Raw genomic sequence first — 9,524 nt, 5'->3', positions numbered from 1 at the left:
TAGTAAATTAAAATGAAATTATGGAAATTTAGCTTAAATATGCACTTAGATTTCTAGGAAGAAAACAGGAAGTCATTTTTTTATGTTTTGTGTTATCCAATATATATTTGTATTGTGAAATGTTTATATGTTTCATAATGTTTGCCTTTGTGGGGTATGTTTCTCCTTGTTCTGTCTATATGTTGCTTACTATTCTGCATAATCAAGCAAAATATTTTTTAAAACCCTTTAAAATCCTATCATAGTTAATTACATTTGAGAAATGAGAAATAAACTTTTTTTTCAAAAAAATTGTAACTCTAATGGTAATGAACTATTTTCCAGCCATAACATCAAGAAATTACTCTAACAAATATCTTTCCAAGCTTCTCTAAATATAAACCATTAAAATGTGATACGTTAAATGGCTGTGATGGTTAGAGATTTTAGCTGTGCTTTCAACTGCATGGGCCATCACTCAGTGAATTTCCCCCTATGGGTAATCTTCAATGTAATTTCACTGAACTCAGTGAAGTTATAATATGGCTTCTAGGGCTGCATAGGAGCCCTGGTGGTGCATTGGTTAAATGCCTGTACTGCAGCCACTCACTCAAAACCACAAGGTTTTGAGTTCAAGACCAGCAAAAGGGCTCAAGCTTGACTCAGGCATGGATGTAGCCAGGATTTTAGGAGGGGGGGGGGGTCCAGACTAAGTGCCACCATTATAATGGGGCTTGAGTGCGGCGGCGCAGCAGCACACACCATTCATTTTTCTAATGGGGGGGGGGGTCCGGACCCCAAGACCCCCCCCCCTCCCTTGGCTACATCCCTGACTCAGGCTTGCATCCTTCTGAGGTGGCTAAAATGAGTACCCAGATTGTTGGGGCAAATTAGCTTACAGTTGTAAACTGCTTAGACACTGCTTAGGCGGTATGAAGCGGTATTGTTTGCATGTACACTGGAGAATTCATGTAGTTTCACACCACTTTAACTGCTATGACTCAATGCTTTGGGATTCTGGAATTTGTAATTTTGTGAGATATTTAGCCTTCTCTGTCAGAGTGCTTTGGTGGTACAACAACCTACAAATTCCAGGATTCCATAGGATAGAGCCATGACAGTTTAGGTGGTGCATTACTTTTGTAGTATTGCAGCAATCTGAGATAAGACAAAATTTGTAAGGCCCACAAGAATATATCTGGCCATTTGGTCTTTTCAGCACAAGATTCTTCACAAAGGACTGTGTATTCAAGTAGCCTCTCTATACACAACAACCTTATTTAGCTCTGAGATGTGAAAAACTGTCTCTGAGACTGGAGTCTGATCTCAATAGGTCTTCTTTCCAGTCTCAAATTATTACAGTCCATCATGTAAATCAAAATGAACAAGGACCATTAATCCTGAGGTTATTTCTGACGCAGTGTGGCCTGTTTTTGTTTATTGACACCACCAGCCACATGGGTTCTGTCTAGAACAATATAGTTCACTGTGTACATACATTTGGTTATTCAATGTGATGGAAGATCCACTTTTATACATTTATATTTCATAACCACAGGGCATATTTTCCAAGTGCTGCCATTCCTCAGTGATACAAGAAAACATATGCAAAAAAGAATTATGTTACGGAACTGCATTTCTATGCACCATTTTCTAGCCAAGATTAGTTTCCAGAGTGGTTAACAATTAAAAGCCCCAGAAATATTAAAATATAACTATATGCTTGAGTGAGGCCGCCTTGTCTTTTAAAGACAGAGTTGAGGGTGCACTATCTTCTCTCCAGGAAGGAGAGAGGAAATCTTAATGCCAGGTTAGAATTAATGGGATAAATATAAATGTTAATTAAGTGTAATTAATCTATTGTTTTAAAAGCTTTTTGTGCAAATCTGCTGTAGTGGTCCTTCTCCATTAACTCACCTGTATCTAGTTTGGAAGAAAGCCAGGGGTTTTGGACTTTTACAGAGGACTACTATAGTGTTGCTGTTTGAGGCATGGCCAGTGGTTATGGCAACATGCAGGGCATAGGTTCTGTGCCTGTGAGAATTGTGTGAAAACCCTTATAAATGAGTTCTGGGTTTTCTAACATTAAGAGCCAAAAGTCATTTAAACCTAAATAAAACGGAAGACTGTACATACTGAATATGAAGATAAGCACATGGGTTATTTGAAAACAGAAGAGAAAGCTTTCCCTTTACTGTGTTTCTCCAGTCTAATTTGCTCTTTTTGAGGGAACAGAATTCTGCTGCAATTTTTTTGTTTTATTCCTATCTGTAAAATAGTTCCCTTTACATTCAGATACTATTCTTGCTAGAAATTTAAAAAGTTCGGACCAGGAAAGTATACCTTAAGTAGATTATAGTTACCACAGAATTTAATGGAATTCTAATAATGTCCATCTGATTGTCTAAAACGTTTGAAGAGGGATTTGAAGCAGAGAATATAAATGAAACTATAAAGCAGGCAATGTTTGATGGAAAATTCAACAGAAAACAGAAAAACAGAAAATAGAAAAAGAAAAAACATGATTAAGAGGAAGTAAAGATGAAGGAGGTTGCAGAGGAACCAGTCTCCAAGATCAAGACAGAAAACCTGTCTGTTTCATTTTTCCCCAAGTGTTCACATTTATGCCCCCAAACACAAGCTAGTTCCTTTGTTTCCACATCAATTTTCTTTCTTTCTTTCTTTCTTTCTTTCTTTCTTTCTTTCTTTCTTTCTTTTTCTTTTTTTCTTTTTCTTTCTTTCTTTTAAAAAAGTCTCGGTAAAAAATTATACATGTTCTCTGTGTGTACAATTTCATAAACACTGAAATTGAGGCAAATACTCCTAATCTCAAAGCCACTGTGGTGTACTGGTGTAAGATTTGGACACAGAGTTCAAGCCCACTGGAAACCCTCTGGGTGACTTTGGACAAGTCACATTCTCTCAGCATCATGGAAACCAATGGAAACCCATTGGGTTGCTTTGGGCAAGTCATGTTCTCTTAGCCTCAGAAAAAGCTAAAGGCAAACTCCTCTGACCAAATCTTGCCAAGAAAACCCCATGATAGATTCACCTTAGCATCACCCTAAGACAAAAATGACTTGAAGGCAAACAATAATAATCCCTAAAATACATTTGGAACACTACTATTTGCATTCTTCTATATGTAGTTAGCTAGTGTATGCATTTTTGCATATTTTTAAAAAGAACAGAACTGCATTGTAAATCAGGTGATATATGAAAAAACAAAGGATAATTGTGTCTGAGTTTATATATTAGTTTGGAAAGCTTAATTTAGGTTACTTTGGATGAAAATGCAAGCCAAACTGCATTGTCCTCCCATCTCTTCTTATCCAGAGACAAAAGAACAAAAACAAAAAGACTCACACAAAAAGGTGAGCTGAATGTAACAACACTGATAGCTGCAAATGCCAAAAGACTAGGAACAGCTGAAACTACTGTTTTGCTCTGATTTGGATGGTGGAAATAGTCTAGACCAGTTGTGGTGAATCTGTGGCATGCGTGTCCTCTCTGGCACACAGAGCTCTGAGGGCACAGTCACCTGTTCCTCTTCTTCCCCCACCCTCCTGTTCCTTCAGCTGTCTCTGGGGAGGCAGTTAATAGGACGGGAGGGCGGGGGAAGAAAAAGAGCTAGTGCACCTGTTCCTCCACCCTCCCATGACTTTAACTGGCTTTCCAAAGCCAGTTAAAGGCACGAGAGGGCAGAGGAAGAGGAGGAACAGATGCATGCTGGCTCTTCCTCTTCTCTCACCCTCCCATCCCTTTAACTGCCTCCTCAGAGCCACTTACACGCAGGGGAGGGTGGCGGAAGGAGCAGAGCAGGCACATGTCTGTTCCTTCTTTCCCATTCCATGCCTTTAACTGGGTTCCCAGAGCTAGTTAAGGCTACAGGAGGGCAGAGGAAGGAGCTGGGGGGGGGGGTTGCCTTTGCCCTTCCTTGAGGTTGAGACAGCATGACTTGTGTGTGTGGTGTGGTGCCTTCAAGTTGTTTCTGACTTGTTGCGTCCCTAAGATGAAACTATCATGGAGTTTTCTTGGCAGGTTTCATTGGTGGGGGGAGGGGGTTGCTATTGCTAGTCTGAGGCTGAGAGTGTGTGCCTTGGGTTTTTTGCACTGGAATACTGCCCCCTAAAATTCCTGCCCCCGGAAGGTGGATGTCCCACCCTCAAAAGTCTTGCCTCCACGGAAATCTACCCCTGACACTGCATGGCACCCAGTGCAGGAATGCAACTGAGCTTGGGCACTCATTCTCTAAAAGGTTTGCCATCGCTGCTATATGATTTACATGACTTTAAAGTAGACAGTGAAGACACTGAAGTAGCCAAAGGTTTCTCATACCTTGGCTCAGTCATTAAATGAAACAAAAACTGGAGTCAAGAAATCAGAAGAAGACTAGGACTTGGAAGAGCAGCTATGAAGGAACTAGACAAGATCTGCAAGTGTAAAGACATATAATTGAATACCAAAGTCAGGATTGTCCATGACATTATATTTCTGATTTCTGTGTATCGATGTGTAAGCTGGACAGTGAAGAAAACTGATAGGAAGCGATTCAACACATTTGAAATGTTAAAATGTTGTTCAAATGGAGGAGAACCCTGTGGATCCCGTGGACAGCCAAAAAAGACAAGTAAGTGGGTCTTAGAGCAAATTATACCTGAACTCTCCCTAGAAGCCAAGAAGACTAAGCTGACATATCATGAGAGGACATGAATCATTGAAAAAGACAGTGATGCTTTGAAAGATACAAGGCAGTAGGAAAAAAGGAAGACCACATTATGGATCCATATAGTCAAACAATGTAGCAAAGGCTCTGAGCATGCAAGACCTGAGCAGGGCTGTTGATAACAGAGTGACCTGGAGGTCTCTCATTCATAGGGTAAGCATAAGGTGAAGTTTACTTGATGACAGTTAACAACTACAATAGAAAATATCCTCCGACTCACACAGTGCATGTTTTAAACTTTTAAAATCATAGTGCATGAAGATACTCCATTGTCCTTCAATAGTATCACTTTCTCCTGCATTTGAGATACATACACACACACACACACATACACATACACATATATGTACATGGGGGAAGTGAGCATGAGAATGGGGGTGGGATAATAATATTAGCCGTATACCTGACAAAATCTTTGACTATTTGGTTTTGCTACACATATTCAGAGGCTTTGCCAAAAAAAAGGAGGGCAGTGTAGATGCAGGAGTAATGATGTAATATTACCCCAGCATCCTAGCTGAAGCTTCCAAGGGACTTTAAGTAAAATTTTCAAGAGTTTTAGGTGTCACAGTGGTAAACTAAGGTCACTAAAGACAAATCTCAATTAAAAGTCTTCTCACACTCACATGACAGGGAAAAATGACTCCCGGCCAACGCTGAACCTTGGGATTCCTGGTACAGGAGTGCTCTGAATTTTTTGTCTGAGTGGCAGGAATAAACTGAATTTCCTCAGTGGCACGTGTCCAGAATCCATGTCTCAAGATTACTCCTTCTGTTTTGTCTAAATTCAGCATCAGATTGCTTAACATCCCTGGCTGTACAATTAAGCAGAGTGTGGCAAATGCTTCATGGGGTAAATGCTGGAGGGCTGCCAGCCACTCCTCTTGCCTATTACTCTCTATTGGAGGGCAGAGCTGCTTGTGTCACAGTTACATGCACCATGGATTGTATTTCCCTCCATAAAATTGTCTGCTTCCCTCAGAAGAATATTATCCAGTGATAGCAGATTAATATTATTATATTTATTTATATCCTGCTCTTTTCCCAGGACTGGGACTTAGATGGCTCTGCTATCAGCGGGACAGTGAATCTGCTCTGCATTTCAGCACAAAGTTTAAAGCAGCTATCCAAAGTGCTGAATCCTTTCTCCAAAATAGGTTCAGCACCTTAGGTAACACTTTAAAATTTTGACTAATATCCAGAGCAGATTCACTTATAAAATGCACTGCAGAGGTCCTGTAGGCTCAGGCCTGTGGTCTCTCTGATTGAGTCCATCCATCTGGCATGTAATCTTCCTCTCTTTCTACTGTCTCCTACCTTCTTTTCTAATGATTCATGCCATGTCATGATGTGGCCAAAATACAACAGCCTCAGTTTAGTCATCCTGTCTTCTAGGGGGAGTTTGGGCTTGATCTGTTCTAGAACCCATTTGTTTGTCTTCTTGGCTTCAGCATTATTCTCCAGCACCACATTTCAAATTAATTTTATTTTCTTCTTATCCACCTTGTTCACTGTCCAGTTCTCATTTTTGTACATGGTGATGGGAAATTTGATGGCTTGGACAATCTTCACTTTAGTGTTCAGAGTTATATCTTTGCTCTTTATGATTTTATCTAGTTCTTTCAAAGTTGCCCTTCCCAGTCCTGGCCTTCTTCTATTTTCTTGACTGCAGTTTCGATTCTGATTAATGTTTGATCCAAGATATGGAAATTTCTTTACTATTTCAATTTTCTCATTATCTAGGATGAATTCTGGTTAGGTCTTCCATGGTCATTATTTTTGCTTTCTTGATGTTCAACATCAAGCCTACCTTGGCTTAATACAGGGGTAGGCAACCTACGGCCCACGAGCCGGATGCGGCCCGGCGAGGCCTTGGGACCGGCCCCAGCCCGGTCCTGCCACCGATTGCCGCCGGGGCCTTTGGCGTCTCGCGCAAGGGGCATGGTGGGGCAATTGTCTATAGAAGCCTCAGAAACATGCATTTATCTTAACATTTTTTAAAAAATCAGTAAATTTTTTCATGTGTCCTCCATTTTTTATTGAAAAAGTGCCCTCCATTTGAAAATTTTGTCCTACATTTGTCCCGGTTTATTTATTTATTTAATTTTTTAAAAATTATTTAATTATTTGTTTTTTGGCTTCGGCCCCCCAGTTGTCTGAGGGACAGCAACCCGGCCCCCGGCTCAAAAGGGTTGCCTACCCCTGGCTTAATATAATACCTACATAAATGGGCTTGGCATCCTAGATATTTTCATCCAAATTCAGACTAAATCCCAGATCAACCACAGCCTCACTCACATAAGAGCCACCATTGACAGTATTCTTCCACTTGGATTGAATTAAGAACTCAGGTTCTATACATCAGGGCCTAAAATCCCTGAAGGCAGAAGAACATATCAGATCCTAGCAGCTAAACAGAGTTAGCAATTTCATTCTTCGATGGGAAACTGCCAGGGCATATCAGGAGCTGTAGGCTGTATTTCAGAGGAAGGCAATGGTAAACAAGCGGTGAGTATTCCTTGCTGAGAAAACCCAACAAAATTCAAGGGATCACAAGATGTCAACAGGTGAAGACCCACAGCTAAACTCAAACCCAAAAGTTTTATATGTGGAATGAGGATGAACTGCCATCTTGTCTTTTGCTTTAGGCAAAACGAAAGTCTCCCCTTAGGCCTACTTGCCCATACCATTGCTGCTTTCATCATCATCATCATCATCATCATCATCATCATCATCATCATCATCATCATCAATTATTTCAAGCCCACTGCTGAGCTGTGATTCAAGCTCTGGTCTCCCAGTATTGCATCCAATATCGCCTCACACTATTATAGAACTATTATTCCACTTTAACTGCTATGGCTGCCTCCTGTGGAATCCTAGGATTTGTAGATTAGAGAGAGGTATTTAAAATTCTTAGTCAGAGAGCTCTTATGCTCCAGTAAACTACAAACCCCAGAATTTCACAGAGGCAGCTGTCACAGCCATTAAAGTGGGATAATAGCGCTATAACAGTGTAGTGCGATATTGTTCACACTCAAACCACTATACCATGCTGGCTCTCTTGGAAGTTACTTTGTTAAAAAGTCACATTTAACATAATCTTAAATGCTACCTTTAAAAAGAGAAAGAGAGAAAGGGAAAAAAAGAGAAAGAAAGGGATACACAAAGTGAGAAGACAGAAGGTGCATAATTTGATGTTCTCTACCTTCCTGGCTATCACTAAGCCTGCTCCCAGCAGCAGCACACGCGCGCGCGCGCGCACACACACACACACACACAAAATACAAAACAAACAAACAAAAAACTAAAAAAACAAACAAAAAACCCCCAAACAAGCCTCGCAGCCTCAGTAATGGGAGAGTTTCACTACCTCAGGAGAGAGGCTGCCCCTAGAAAGGAAAAAGGAAGGGGAAAAAAACCTTTTGTGCAATGTCACAGAGGAGAATGCAGGTACAACTCTTGGAAGGCTGCACGTGATGAACCTGGAGAGTTCACCCTTGCAAAAATACATATAAAAATCCTATCCTATCATATATCTATATCTACACACACACACACCCATCCTGCATCCTATTCTATATATAATATATATAAAAATCCTATATATATTCCATCCTATCCTATCCTATAATATATATAAAAATCCTATATTTAAAAAAAACCCCTTTCTTATCTCTCTCTCTCTCTCTCCCTCTGTCTCCTCCTGGGTTTCTTTTGGGGGATGCCCATCCTTTCCAGAAGGGTGATAGGATTGTTCTTCTTCTAAACGACCCACATTCCAACTTGAGCTCTTCTCCCATCCCAGGAGGGCTTTCCTTGGAGAGAGGAAGGTAACAGGAGGTCAAAGGCTCCAGGACGTGTCAGTGGTCTTCCCCCCTTTTGTTCCTGGGGCAAGTGTTCTTTCTCCCTCAGCCCAAGCCATTAGTACTGCTAAGCCTCCTCTAGTGTGTCGAGGGCCAGGGGTGCCTTTGAACTTTATTTTGGCTCATAGAGCCTACCTTTCTATGTGTAGTGTGTGTTGTGTGAGGAGGGACCTGAAGTGAATCTCTTTCTCCCTCTGAAAGAGCTGCAGTCCAGACTGGGAGCTGGTGGCATCTTTCTCTCTCACACACCCTCAGGTTGACCAGGCTTTTTCCAGGACCTGTCCTCTATTTCAACCTTCTCTCCAAGAGGAATCCCAAAAGCCTTCCCATTTTGAGAAGGAATTTACATTACTGGGTGGTTTCCCCCCCTGCTTTGAGTTGGTCATGGCCTCCAGTTTTCCTTGAATGTCCTTCATTGTGGGATTAGGACATTGGGTCACCCTGCCACACATACTCATTTTCCAGGGCCTCCATTTTCCCTTGAGTATGTCCTCCATTTTGTGATGCCTTGTCCTCTTGGTGGTTAGGTCAGCTGGTCGCCCTGTCAAACATCCTCCATTTCCTGGGCCTGTCCTCCATGCAGACCTTCTTTGCAGGAGGAATTTCAAAAGGCCCTCTAGGAAGTGTGAATTTTTTGTGGGTTTTTCGGGCCATGTGGCCATGTTGGTTCTAGAAGAGTTTATTGCTGATCTTTCACCTGCATCTGTGGCTGGCATCTTCAGAGAATGCTGGCATGGAAGAGAGTGGGGTATATATATATATATATAAATACTATGTGACTCTGGGTTGGAAGAAGTGATTTCCATGTTAATTTGTGTATTGTTCTGTTGTTGATGGCAAGGCCTCAGGGTGGGAGGATATGCACAGAGGATTAGTGTCTGTTTAATTAGTGATCATTGTCTGCTGGGAAAACCCCTGACTCTGGGTGGTTTTCCATTTGCATTTGCTGAGTC

The sequence above is a fragment of the Sceloporus occidentalis genome, unplaced genomic scaffold (genome assembly GCF_023333645.1).
Source record: "Sceloporus occidentalis isolate IW3139 unplaced genomic scaffold, rSceOcc1.0.p SCAF_2, whole genome shotgun sequence".
NCBI lineage: Eukaryota > Metazoa > Chordata > Lepidosauria > Squamata > Phrynosomatidae > Sceloporus > Sceloporus occidentalis.
Note: the sequence above shows the minus strand (reverse complement) of the source record.